Source organism: Pteropus vampyrus, unplaced genomic scaffold (genome assembly GCF_000151845.1).
Source record: "Pteropus vampyrus isolate Shadow unplaced genomic scaffold, Pvam_2.0 Scaffold1, whole genome shotgun sequence".
Taxonomy (NCBI): Eukaryota; Metazoa; Chordata; class Mammalia; order Chiroptera; family Pteropodidae; genus Pteropus; species Pteropus vampyrus.
The window spans coordinates 19144269-19157855 of NW_011888782.1; the positions used below are offsets into that span (position 1 = coordinate 19144269).

General features: G+C 36.5%; 1 pseudogene; it reads left to right on the forward strand.

Annotated features, from left to right (window-relative positions):
• The first annotated feature begins 427 nt into the window (after positions 1–427).
• LOC111736530 lies at positions 428–546 on the forward strand (annotated as a pseudogene).
• The last annotated feature ends 13041 nt before the right edge of the window (positions 547–13587 follow it).

Consider the following 13587-nt stretch of genomic DNA (forward strand, 5'->3'; position numbering starts at 1 on the left):
TTGTGGCTAGCTAGGTTTCTTTACTGAAGAATATTTAAAATAATTTTAGGTCTATGTTGAGTTTAGTGTCTCAATAAGTTGGTCATTGTTTTATAATACCAAGAGACAATATACCAAACAAATCAAATTCTGAATATTTAAGGACCAGAAGCTGAATGTTTCTTTTCTATTAGGCTGCATCTTCTTAAGAGTAAAATATTATATCTGAATTTCCTATCTAATGCTGGCACCTACAGAAGGCCCTGATGAAAAAAGAGGTACCCAGTAAATACTGGTTGAGAATATGGCTAGAAATATAACATTAAAATGGGGACTATTAGTATAAAATTGAACCAGTACATTTGACTTCTGAAAGTCACAATCTAAGTTCGTATTATATTTGTAAAGCAGAAAAAGATAGAATTGCTTCTGGTTTAGATTTTCCTCAGTCTACAGCTTTGTCACCCTGAACAAGCCCAGTCTCATCTGATCTTAAAAGCTAAGCAGGGTTGGGCCTGGTTAGTACTTGGATGGGAGACCACCTAGGAAGACCAGGTGCTGTAGGTGTTATAATAAATAAATAAATAAAAATTAAAAAATAAATAAATAAAACGATAGAGTTTCCTCACACAAAAATTTGCTGAGCTATGTTGATGTTACAAATAGAAGAGGGAAAAATCAGTATTCTAAGATGAACTGAAGCTACTGAAATAAGTTTAAAATTTTTAACCTAAAGTTAAGCTCTTTTGGGAAATGATGTTTCCTTTAATTCCCTAAGAGATTGAATTTTTGCTGAATATTCTCATAGTACTTTTTCTCTACTCTAAATTCCTGCAGCAGAAACTGTTAGATTGGTTTTAGGTTTTGATGTGTTTCTATTATTGGCCTCCTAGTTCTTAACTTAGTATCAGGAAAACCATGACTAGAAATAACAAATTGAGGTTTATTTTTGAGCAAGATTCAGTCTCAGAGAAGTGGTAAGTCCCCCAGGATTCTTGGAGGACTCTCCTTTAATTTAAGCAAATCATACATAATCATATTTCCATTCCTCCTTTAAAGTTTATTTTTAAGCCCTTGTTGAGAAGGGTCCACGGCATCAAATGGACTTAGATGTTTTAGCCATAAGCTTCAATAATTTAAGATCAAATGTAGCTATTTCAAGAGGGAGAAAACAGAATCATTAGCTGAGAGCATCTACTTGTAGACAGATAGAAACTGTTGAGCCAGAAGAACTATACTCATAAATGTCTTGATAGATGAACATATTAAGGACTAGAGACAGGAAAGGAAAACATGCTGATAGAAACAGAGCCAAAGATCTTGGCTCAGTGATAAACAAATAGACCAATGAAAAAAATAAAAGTCTAGGAAGAGACTGACGACAATATAGAAATCTAGTGCTTGTCAATGCTGATATTGCAGATAAGTGGGGAGAGGATAGATCATTCAGTGAATAGTACCACCTATAATAATTTACATACGAGAAAAAAACCTAAATTTCAATTCCTACTTTTTACACAAAGTTGTGTGGGTGAACTGCTTAAATGTGCAGGCAAAACTATAAAACATTTAGGAAAAATATTAATTATATTTATAACATAAAAGTAGAGATGCAGTCCTTCAACAAAATACAGAAATACTCAATACATTCAACAGTGTCAAAATGAATAACTTCTATTTCTGAAAAACTACCGTAAAGAAAATGAAAAGACATGTTGCATATTGGGAAAAAAATATTTGTGCCACATTCACCCAAAATAGTCTTATCTAAAAGAGTTAGAATGTCAATATGAAAGAGATAAGAAATCCAGTAGAAAAATGGACAAATGACTTAAGCAGGCACTTGACCAGAAGAGGAAACTCAAACTGCCTGAATGGTCTAAAAGTAATTAAATCAAATATTTAATTTATAGTCATTTTTGATGCACAGTCCCTCAAGGCACCGTGCAGAAACAGATGGAAGTTCTCTACTGAAAAACCCACATTATTCTAGACTCCAAAAAAATTCTCATGCATATAGTAGTAGCTCCCGGGCAGGGTGGTAGCGGGGAGGGGTAATGTCACAAAATACACAGAAAGGGCACATAAGATAGTCAACAGAAAATAAGACATCACAATCAGAGCTTAAAAACTACAGATATTAGAATTATCCAACTCTAAAATGTTTAATCTTATTCAAGAAATTGACTGCAAGGCTTGAAATTATACATTAAAAAAGCAAGATATGTTATAAGTTGTTTTAAATACTTCTAGAAATAAGATAATCGAACTAAAACACTCAGTGGAAGTGCAGAAAGGATGTGATCCGAGATGGAAAGTGTAAGATGCCAGGGGGAATGAAAAGTAAAGAAAGTAGTAAATATGGACAAATATAAATAAATACTGACTGATCAAAACAATTACCATCAAAGTATTGTTTACAAGAGGGAAAAGAAAACGATTTACTTTGGAAGGTAAGAACAGGCTACCTCATTTATCACACTTCACATATATATTGCATTTCGTTTTTTACAAGTTAAAGGTTTGTGCCAATCCTGCATGGAGCAAATCTATTGGTGCCAGTTTTCCAACAGGTTTAGATGATGGTTAGCATTTTTTAGCAATAAAGTATTTTTAAATTAAGGTATGTACATTTTTTTTACACATGCTATCACACACTTAATAGACTACAGTACAGTGGAAACAACTTTTACATGCACTGGGAAAACAAAAAAATGCATGACTCACTTTATTTTGATATTTGCTTCATGGTGGTGGTCTAGTTCTAAACCCACAATATCTCTGAGGTATGCCTGTCTGATGTTAAGATGTGAGGCCTACATACTAAGAGAGAAAAGGAGTATATAATTTACAAAACATTAAAGAAAAATTACAGTAAAAAAAATCATTCTGAAATCAAGAGAAAAGGAAACATTTTTTAAATGGCAGATATTGACAGAATGTAGAAAATGTCTAAGAAAGCCTGTGAAGTGTTGGCATTTTGCAAAACATAGCAGTGTATGAATACATTAGATATGCTCTCAAAAATAATCTAGGGCACAAGTGAGATGGAATTATATAGGCAATTCTCCTGATCACTCTTTAAGCAATGTTTTCATAATGATAAGCACACCTATAAACAAGATCAAGTCAGTTTGGGGAAACACATGTTCTAACTAATAGAGAAGATGTCGGGAACAGAGTTGGGGAATTTATTTTTATTAATACAGGGTGATACACAGGGACAGATATGGGTTGGAAATGAAACGGATGTTACTTAGCCTTCAAGTTCAGAACTTGAAGTCCACCGCTATACCCTCCACTGAAAATGTTGTAGAAAACATAGATAACCAAAATACTTATTAATCTTTGTTGACTTAGAGATATAACCAGGAACCACAGAGGAACCTGTCTTGGGTTAGCGGGAAACATGACTGTTTCCTCTTCCCTAACAGCACAGAGGCCTAAGCCTACCTGAAGGAGCGAGGATCAGTAGGAAGAGGGGTAAAAATTATTTCTTCATTCTCCAACTCACTGAATTTCAGTCAAATTTTCCTTTAGTTTCCAGTGTCAGCTGGAACAGTCTAATGCTCAAAACCAAGGACACTGGAGACAGATTTCCAAAATTCAAAAATTTTTGAACACTTCTTATCTGCGAGGCCCTATTTTCATCATGTGTGAAGTTTCTATATCTATGCTACCCACCTTCTAGTGTTATTTTAATAATTAAATGGTTAATATGGATGGTATACTTAAATTAGTGACTTGCCTACAGTAAGTGTTAGCTCTTGTTATGGTCAACAGTAAGTCATCACTATTTCCAATATAATAAAAGTGACCATCTTAGAATCTGATTAAAATTTGACCTGAATTTCAAATGTGTGCATTTTATGTGTATCTAACCTGTTTTTTCTTTTAAATTCACTCATAGAAGAGTTATAATCCAATTTGTTAGTAGACAAGCAAGGCCCAACTATACCCTGCCCGCAAAAATATGTTTATTTTACATTTATTGAATGAGTTGAATTTAAGTTACACATTTATTTCTAAAGAGTGGGTTACAAAGCAATTCATTGTTCTAAAAATCAATTTATGTCACACAATAGCTTAATGCCTTTGAGACAATATTAGGTATTAATAACTATTATTGAAACAATGACTAATCCAAAGATCACTTATCTAGCTTTTGATGATTCCTTTGTGGAGATATAACAAGATCCAGTATTGCATGTATTATCACTCTGATCCGGGTCTAGTTAATTTATTACCTTGTGCTCAAATTCTAGAAATTTTCACCTTTTTATATGCATTATGAATTCTTTTAAAAGATATTATGGAGCTAGAGTTACCTTTTCTGGGGGAAGTGGCAGATTCATTCACTTACCATGTGTTCCACACTTTCTAGAATAGCTTCCTGAACTGCAGAGAATAAAAAAATAAAAGCTATACTTGTTCTTATAGCTAGGAGTCTGGATACAATTTAGTTTCCATTAATTAAAAACGCTTTCTCTAACTTGAATTTGGAGTTAAATAAGAATTTAGCATGCTAGGTGTCCACTTTGGAGGTCCTGGTCACAAAGGGAATATCCTGGCCCAGAAAATTCATTTTGTTGCCAATTCTGGTAACCTAGATCACAAATAAGGTGATATGTTTTCTAAAAGCAATGGTTCTGGTAAGAGCTTTCTGTTCCCCAGATTTTAACTAAGATTTGTTCCTACAAATTGGCACAGTTGCTTGTGATTTCCAGTTTCTTGGCTGAGGCTAAGGAAGCAGGGTTTTTTTATGAGCCAGTGTGTTGTGTTGTTCTAAGAATCGTCCCCAGAGGCCCAGTCCGAAGACTGCTCCCCTGGTTCTTCCAACAATATTGTAAGCCTTTAATTCCACGAATTACATCCCGTATCTATCAAGGGTGTTTCTGTTATCTACAGCTGAGCTCTTACTAATGCAGTATTCGGTACCAGAATTAGCTGCAGACAAGAATGGCATCCTTTACATGCTTCTTGAAGGCCCCAGTGTTGTGAACTGATTAAGCAATAGGATCTTGGTGAATAAAGGTTGGTCAAAATTTAATCACTAGTTGATGGCAATTACTGCTGCTATTCTAGAAATGTGTCTTTACTTAAGCAAATCGACATGGTCCTGGTACCAGATGTGTAACTACTGATCAGGGAAATGGTTTCTAATCTCTTCTCTCTACTGAGCAGAAAATAGCAGAAGTAATATCGCCTGCACGGATAGCAGTCCACCTTTACGATATTGCCTCGAGGATACATGAACTCCCAGACACCCATAATTTGCTAAGTGAAATAAGCCAGACACAAAAGGACAAATACTATATGGCTCCAACTTGTATAAAATATCTAGAATAAGAACATTCACAGATACAGGAAGTAGATTAGAGGTTTCCAGGAGCAAGAAGTAAGGCAAATGGAGTTACTGCTTGATGGGGTACACAGTTTCTGTTTGGGGTGATGGAAAAGTTTTGGAAATAAAGAGTGGTGATGGTTGTACAATATTTTGACTATAATGTCACTGAGTTGTATACTTCAACATGGTTAAAATGGCAAATTTATGATATATATATTTTACCACAATAAAAAAAAATTAAAAGAAAATTTTTAAGTCCTCCTTAATATCTTACTCTACCCATTTTTAGCTAGAAGGCCTCTTGATTCCTGGGCAATTCCAGCTTGAATCAGGAGTGGAAGCTCCTTCAGCAGGTGATGCTAGGATTCTCTCACTGGATTGAATGTATGTCCTTGGGTACCACAGATACATACTGCATTAGTTCTACAATAATCTTAATAATCTCCCATTTGAAGAGTTCAAAGAGATAACAAAACACAAAGATTATTACAGTACCAGGCCCCACATCCCAGATTCAGAGAGCAAGATAATTCTTAGCTTATAAAGTAATTATCATATGCAAGTTTATGGGTTCAAATTTTAGTGTTAGAGCTTACAACAAGTCATAGCAAATAATGAGTAATATCTAAGGAAAGGACAGTAGACAGAAGAAAGCTTTGGTTTCAACCTTACCAACACATCTATCGATAGAGCAGATTTTCTAAGTCTCACGCAATGACATCAGTAGGTTCTTCCACTTTTAGTGAAACGTATAAACGAAAACCATTTTATCACAGGCTAATTGATATAATGAAGAGTTAAGTCCTACAGCATCTCATCGATGTCATAACCAAATGACATTGAATAATACGATGTTATCTGAGGACCAGCCATACTTGTGTATTTAAGTCCCTTTTTTATTCAACGAACATTTATTTTCCACCAATACTATTCCATCTGCTATTTCCCTTAAGCTGTTAATTCTGCCTCTGTGAAATGAAGATATCTGAGGGAGGGGAGAACCCACGTATTTCCTTTCTTGAACAGTATCTTTTGGAACATTGCTGTCTTCCTGCAATGTCAGAAAATGAGATCACTTCTGGCAACCAACCTCCCTGGGAATTCTGTTCTTTCTCGTGCAGTTTATCAACTGTTTCAATTCCCTTCACTTCTTGGAGCCCTGTGTTGTGGCCTTTTGAAGGCAGGCATGCCTATCTCTATGAGCGCGTCTTAGAGGAACGGGAGCCCAGCCCAAGGAGCTTTACAGACCTTAATAGGAGGGGCTGCTTTTACTGCCTAGGAATTCCAGCATCTGCTGGCTGCCTGGTACGGTCTTGGTCTGCGTGTGTGTGCTACCAGACCTCCATATGGGAATAAGAGATGCTCACTTATTGTGTAAACACTGCTCGTTAGAGCCTGGGGAAGGTATTTCTTCCTTCTCAGGCAGAGGTCATTCTGATAATTTTCAGTTGTTGATAGAGTTCCTTGGTTATACTGCTTTTCATTGGATGGTGGCTTATTGTAAGCATCAGAGTAAAAGGTACATTGGAATCCAAAAGGTTTATCTTTGCTCAATTTCCAATTAAATGCCGTATTTCCCTTTTATATTCTAGAAATTTGATTGATTGTTTGGTTTCAAAAAATAAGGTAAATTAAACTCAGTGGATTTTCTGACATGCTGGTAAGCTCTAAGACAGCTGAGGAACAGGTGGTCTAAAATACACAGCTCTTTCAATTAATTTAGTGGACTCGCTTGGATCTAACTCTAACGAAACCCATTTAGCAGCCATCAAGCTGTCAATCAGAGACCCTTGAGTAAAGAGATGAGCATAGCAATAGAATAAAAGTAAAGCAATTATATTTGCCAAGTAGACAACTTTGTTTTATGAAAAGGAACAACAGGTGTTAAACTGGATCAGCTGAAGTTTGTGTTCATATGTCAGTATGCTTTTTTCTCTATAGCTTTTCTGCAGAAGTCCACAGAGATGGTTTTTTAAAACTTGCATGAATAAAATAAGGCCCTTTATAATCTCTGCTGTCTAGAGTCTGCACTGCTTTGAATGTGATGGAGTGAAAAAGTTTTCTGCTTTAAAGGCCAGGCACCTGACTTTTTACTGGCCCACACTATTTTTGAAACACAAATGGTCTCCCATTTTCTACCTATTACAGCCCTAATTCCTATTAAAAATACCTAAAGAGCCAAAGAAGGCCAGCAGGAGACATCTGTAACATGTAAAACTAGTGACTAACTTCTGGAATGTAAAAGAAACACTTGTACAGCAGAAAGATTTTTAAAACGGAATTTAACAGAACAATGGGCAAAGAATAAGAAATAAGACAATTACTTTATAAGAAATGGGCAAAGAATAAGAAATATAATTACTTTATAAGAAATAAGAATTCAAGTGAATGTTAGCAGTAATCAGAGAGATGCAAAATAAAACAAGAATGAGACTTTATGATCTGGGTTGGTTACACTAGTGCATTCTGTTTCTAAAAATTTAGCTGTATACTTATGTTTATTTTTCTGTATGTTTATTATATTTCAATAAGAAGTTAAAAGGGATTAAAAAATAAAAGCAGCAGAATATTTAGAAAGATATTAATTTATACCTTTACAGATTTACAAGAAGTATTCAACTAAAAATGACATCAAATACCATCAGGGTTGTAGGGAAATGTGACACCTCTTGCATTCCTGGTGAGAATATAAACTGACGCTGCTATTCTGGGGGAAAAAAATCATTGACACTGTTTGGTGGACAAACTAGGGCACATTTCACTCCTGGAAATAAACCAAGAAACTCTCATTTAGGTCCTCAAGGGAACATACATAAGATGATCAGCATGAGTAACAGTTATTTGAATCTGATATAGCAATTAAATAAGATATTGTACATCAAGTGCTTGATCTAGTACCTTTCATGTACTGTGGACCACACACAAGTTAGTTAATGGGGAATAAAGCAGAAGACAAAGGAACACACCTGGCTAGATATGAGATGAAATCTGGAAACAACTTAAGCTACCGAATTAAATATTTCTCCACTAAATCCATTTTTAGAAGTAAATAAAATACTTTTTCCCCTTTGATTTCTAGGCTTGTGAAGGAAAATGGGGGAAAAAAGAAAGCCAAAAGGAATTACTGGCAGAAGAATAAGTGCATGAAAAAAGGTAATGAAGCCAGAGCAATTCCGATTTCTAAAATGTCTCTGGAGCCACGAGAAATCTCAGGAAGATTTCTGGGCGATGCAGATGATGATGGCCTGAAGAGCCACCAGGGCACACCAGAAATCATGAAGTGATGAGACTAGCAAAGAGAATATATTCAGCTGTCACAGTAAGTGGCAGAAGAGTAATGAAAAAAAATAAGGCCTTGAAGCTGAAGAATGAAATCAAAGAGCAATAATACAGAAAGAGGTAAACTGACAGAGAGTTAATGATATTTAAGCTTCGGAGTCCCTCCCCTGCACACGCCCATCAAAAGATCTGTGCCTAATTTTATATTCTTCAGGAAGATAACCTGTCCAAATTTTACAAGCCTAAAAGAGAAGCCCAAAGTGCCGCATTTCTTGTCTCCACTCTAGAGATAGGCCTTGTTTTTTGTTTTTTGTTTTTTTCCTGCTTATGTTGAGAGCAAAGACATTATAGACGCAACCTGCCCAGTTGTGTCCAGCTTTGCCTGGGGAGGAAATGCCCCAGGGATCAACTAACATTCCCATAGTTTCATTTCTCCTTCCCTTATCAGTACAAAATAAATGCAGTTAGGGCTTATCGAAGAGTAAATTCAGAGCAGCAGCAGCCAGGACAGCCCAGGAAAAGGCAATGTCTTCATCCTCAGACCCATACTGGGTAAAGGAGAGAGTCAAGGTGCTACAGCCTCTTCAACATCTATAACTTACTGAATTAATTACAGAGTTCAGCTATCTTCTGTGTGCCCAGAAATAAATAAATAAATAAAAAGAGCTACGAGGCCTCTAAAGAGGACACCAATAGGTCACTAGCCAGATTCAAGTTTAATATCATGAGCACTTCCATTTCTACCGGCAGTGCGAGGGTTCCTTTTTCCCCAAAACCTCTCCAACACTTGTTGTTACTTGTCTTGTCAATAACAGCAATTCTTACAGGTTTGAAGTGGTATCTCATTGTGCTTTTGATTTGCATTTCCCTAACAGCTAGTGAGGTTGAGCATCTTTTCATGTCTGTTGGACATTTGTATTTCTTGTGGGACAAGTGTCTGTTCATGTCCTCTGCCCATTTTTTAATTGGATTGTTTTTTTTTTTTTTATTGTTGTTGAGTTGTATTAGTTCTTTATATATTTTCAAGCCATTGCTTGAAAATATCCTCTCCCATTCAGTTGGTTGCCTCCTCGTGTTGATGGTTTCTTTCACTGTGCAGAAGCTTTTTAGTTTGATATAGATTGGTACAGCCACTATGGAAAACAGTATGGCAGTTCCTCAAAAAATTAAGAATAGAATTACTATATGACCCAGCAATCCTTCTTCTGGGTTTCTACCCAAAAAGTTAGAAAATTTTTATCCATAAAGATATATGTATCCGATGTTCATAGCAGCATTATTCACCATGGCCAAGACATGGAAACGACCAAAGTGTCCTTCAATAGATGATTGGATAAAGAAGATGTGGTATGTGTATGTGTGTGTATCTATCTATCTATCTATCTATCTATCTACTATCTATCTATCTATCTATCTATCTATACTATGTAATATTACTTAGCCATATGAATAGATGTCATTTGCAACAATATGGATGGATCTTCAGATAATCATGCTAAGTGAAACAAGTCAGACAGAAAAAGTTGAAAGCCATATGATTTCATTCATATGAGGGATATATAACTGAATGCAGCAACATAAAAAAAAGAGAACTCATAGATACGGACAACAGTTTAGTGGTTACCAGAGGGAAAGGGAGGAGGTAGATAAGGGTAAAGGGAGTTAAATATAAGGCGATGGGGGATTTGAGTTTGAATAGTGAACACACAATTCAATATACAGATGATGTATTATTGTACAACTGAAACCTATATAATTTTATTAACCAATGTTATCCCAATAAACTTAATTTAAAAATTAAAATTAAATAAAAAGTATTTCTAGCTCATTTCAGGAGCAACCATTGTATTAAAAGACAAAACAACACAATCATTATGATTATATTTATAAATAAATAACACTCTCCTTTATTACTAATAAAAAATATGAAGATTGATTGCTTTTCTACCTGGGGTTACATAAGGAGACCACTGAAATGTACATAATTGCTACATCTGGGCAGAGATTTTCAGCATCCCACAGACCTGGAAACCTGTCTGGCCCCCTGCAAGGTCTTATTATTGCACTCAGCTAAATAAACATATCATCTGTAACCTCTGGCATAAATTACCTATTTTATAGCCTGCTCCAGAGCACGAAAGAAATCAGGGAGAGACAAAGGAATTCTTTCTTGTAATTCCATCCACTGTGGGCAAATTGGTGAAACAGCTTATGAAGTTCATTAATTAAGTGAACTGACCTCTGAAGAGTAATACGCAGCGTCAAAAAGTGGCCAGCCAATCAAAGCTAGGAGATGTAGATGCGACTCGCTGGACTGCAGCTCGATTTAACAGAATTTACTGTTGTTTAGAGCCTTGATACCTTCTCAAAGCTCAGGCCTGTATTAGCAGCATCGGCTTCATCAGGGAGATGAAGATGCAGATGCTCAGGTCCCACCCCAGACTCAGTGAACAGAATCTGCATGTAAAGATCCCCAAGTGGTTCATAAGCACAGTAAAATCTGGGAAGCACTGGTTTAAAAGAATGATATTGAGAAGAACAAAAACTCTCCCGAGGCTATCTGAGGTCTAAACTCATCATTGAGATCTGAGAACACATGCAGTGTGTAGTTTACATGGGATCTGGAATCAGACCAAAAAGATATAAATGCTTTATCTATTATGTGCCCTTGGTAAGTTGTCAAACTTCTGTGGCTTCAGTTTCCTTAACTATAAAGTGAGATAATATTACTTTCTGCATAGAACTGTGATATTCATGCCAAGCTCAGAGCATGTGTCCTGCAACAAGCCCTCAGTATAAGTTTGCTTAAGAAATGATTTGGGAACACATAACTGAATCTAATGACCTCTGCTGCCAGCCTTGATTTTATGATTGCTGACTCTCTGCCTGTTTCCTCCTGTCTCAGGTCTTTGCAGGAAACACGAACTCCCTCGGCAGCGTTCTTTGAATCCTAAACACTCCTTTTGCCTTTTAATACAACTGTAGGATTAGCTCATTTTTCTAGGAAGCTGCAGCTTTCAAAAGTAGGCCAAAGTGGAATGTGCTGGTCTTTGCACAAATTATTTGCAATTCAGCAACACATAGATACTCAACTGGATCATCTTCACATTTAGGCATCTCAAAGGAGCTGACACAAAGGGGAAAATCCTAAAAGACATTTTTATTTTTATTTTAGGAGAAATCTGGTTAATCCAAAAGCCAAGGATTCTAAAGCACATAAAAATACTTATTTTGAGAATCAGGAAGATTGTGAAGAAGTTCCTGACAGTTGGTGTTGGGTGATGAAGAGCCATTATGTTCCATCTAAACAATATTCATACAGGGCTAACCCTCTTCCATACACAACTATTAGATCCTATTTTCTCATCCAATTCCTTAACATACTCTCTCTCCCTTCCAAAAAAATAAATAAATAAATGAACAAAACTCTTGAAACACTGAGAGGAAATCAGAACATGGGAATGAGAATTTCACATAACTAGGTAGGTATAGATGAAAGAATTATGGTTAGTGATAAAGGGAAGGGATTGTACCTTATTTATATACATCGCTCTACCTTTCGTTTCATTGTAAATTGGGTGACATCATCTCTACTTCATAAGATGGAGATAAAATTCTTACAATTTACATGGGAGTATCTGCAAACTTTAAAGCAATTTTTCTCAAACACTATCGTGCATCAGAATCACCTAGAGTCACAGTGAAACATCTATTTCCAGGCTCCAACCCTGCTGATTCTGATTCTGCAGTTCTGGGGAGGAGTCCAAGAATTTCCCTTTCTAACATGCTTTCAGGGCAGGGTTAGGAACCGCATCTGCACTGGGCGGCACTGATCCAGACCCTGTTTCACATGTTTATTTCTCTCCTTTTCTCCTCTTACGGTGACAAATACAACTGAAAAAGGGAGTCTAACAGGTCCTGGTGAAGGCTTTTGCCAGTGACTGCATATGAATAACTTAGTTTTCATTTCTATTTGTCTATTAATATTAAATATGGGCTCTTATTGCCAAGCCTGGCCCTTTTCCAGAATTCTGGGTGGGGTGGTTTTGGAGGTCACATGGTGTAGTGAGTAAGAAGTACAGGGCTGGGAAAGCACTCTACTGCGGGATTCCTGCTCCTCACTCTCCTGGTTACTAGCCACAGTCAAGTTACTTCATATTTCTGTGCCTTGTCTTTTGTTTTGATTTTTTTTCAAAATAGAAATTATATTAGTACGTCCTTTTTAGTGTTTTTGTGAGGATTAAATGAATAAATATGGAAAAACGCATTTAAAACAAGATTTGCCACAAAGTCTTTCAACACAAGTTAGGAGCGATTATAGACATGAGGATAAATCTCAAATGTCCAGATGCCTCTGTTTGACTGTTAAAGGTACTGTTTTCTTCATGATTTTTACAGAAATTTCACTTGGACTGAATAGATTTGGTACCATACTTTTTTTTTTTTTTAGGCAAGGCAACCCTTGGTTGACCTCACAGATTGCAAGGACCTTGTCAGCTTACAATCCCTTATTTTTTTTTCATTTTTTACGCCTACAGCACCTCGTCTTCCTAAGTGGTCTCCCAACCAATACTACCCAGGCCCGACCCTTCTTAGCTTCCAAGATCAGACAGGATCGGCCTTGTTCAGGGTAGCATGGCCATAGACTGGTATCATAACTTTTTAACAGAGATGGGGAAATAAAATCTCTTGGAGTTATTGGCCTATAAAAATGTCAGAATCAACATTTGCTTCCCAGGCTTCTCCTACTCAAAGTCCGTGGTTTTATCTTTCCCCTCCCCTTCTCTGCTCTTCCGTCCCTTCTAGTCCCTTCCCTTCTTTTCCCTCCCTCCTTTCCATTTGGTGACATGCATAGTTTTGAAGTATGGAGCCTGATGAGCTCTTTGAAGCCACTCTATCATACTTCCCAGAACGCTCTCCTGAAGGCCCAATGAACCCCATGAAGGATTTATTTGACAATATTGTAAAACAATTATCAGGAG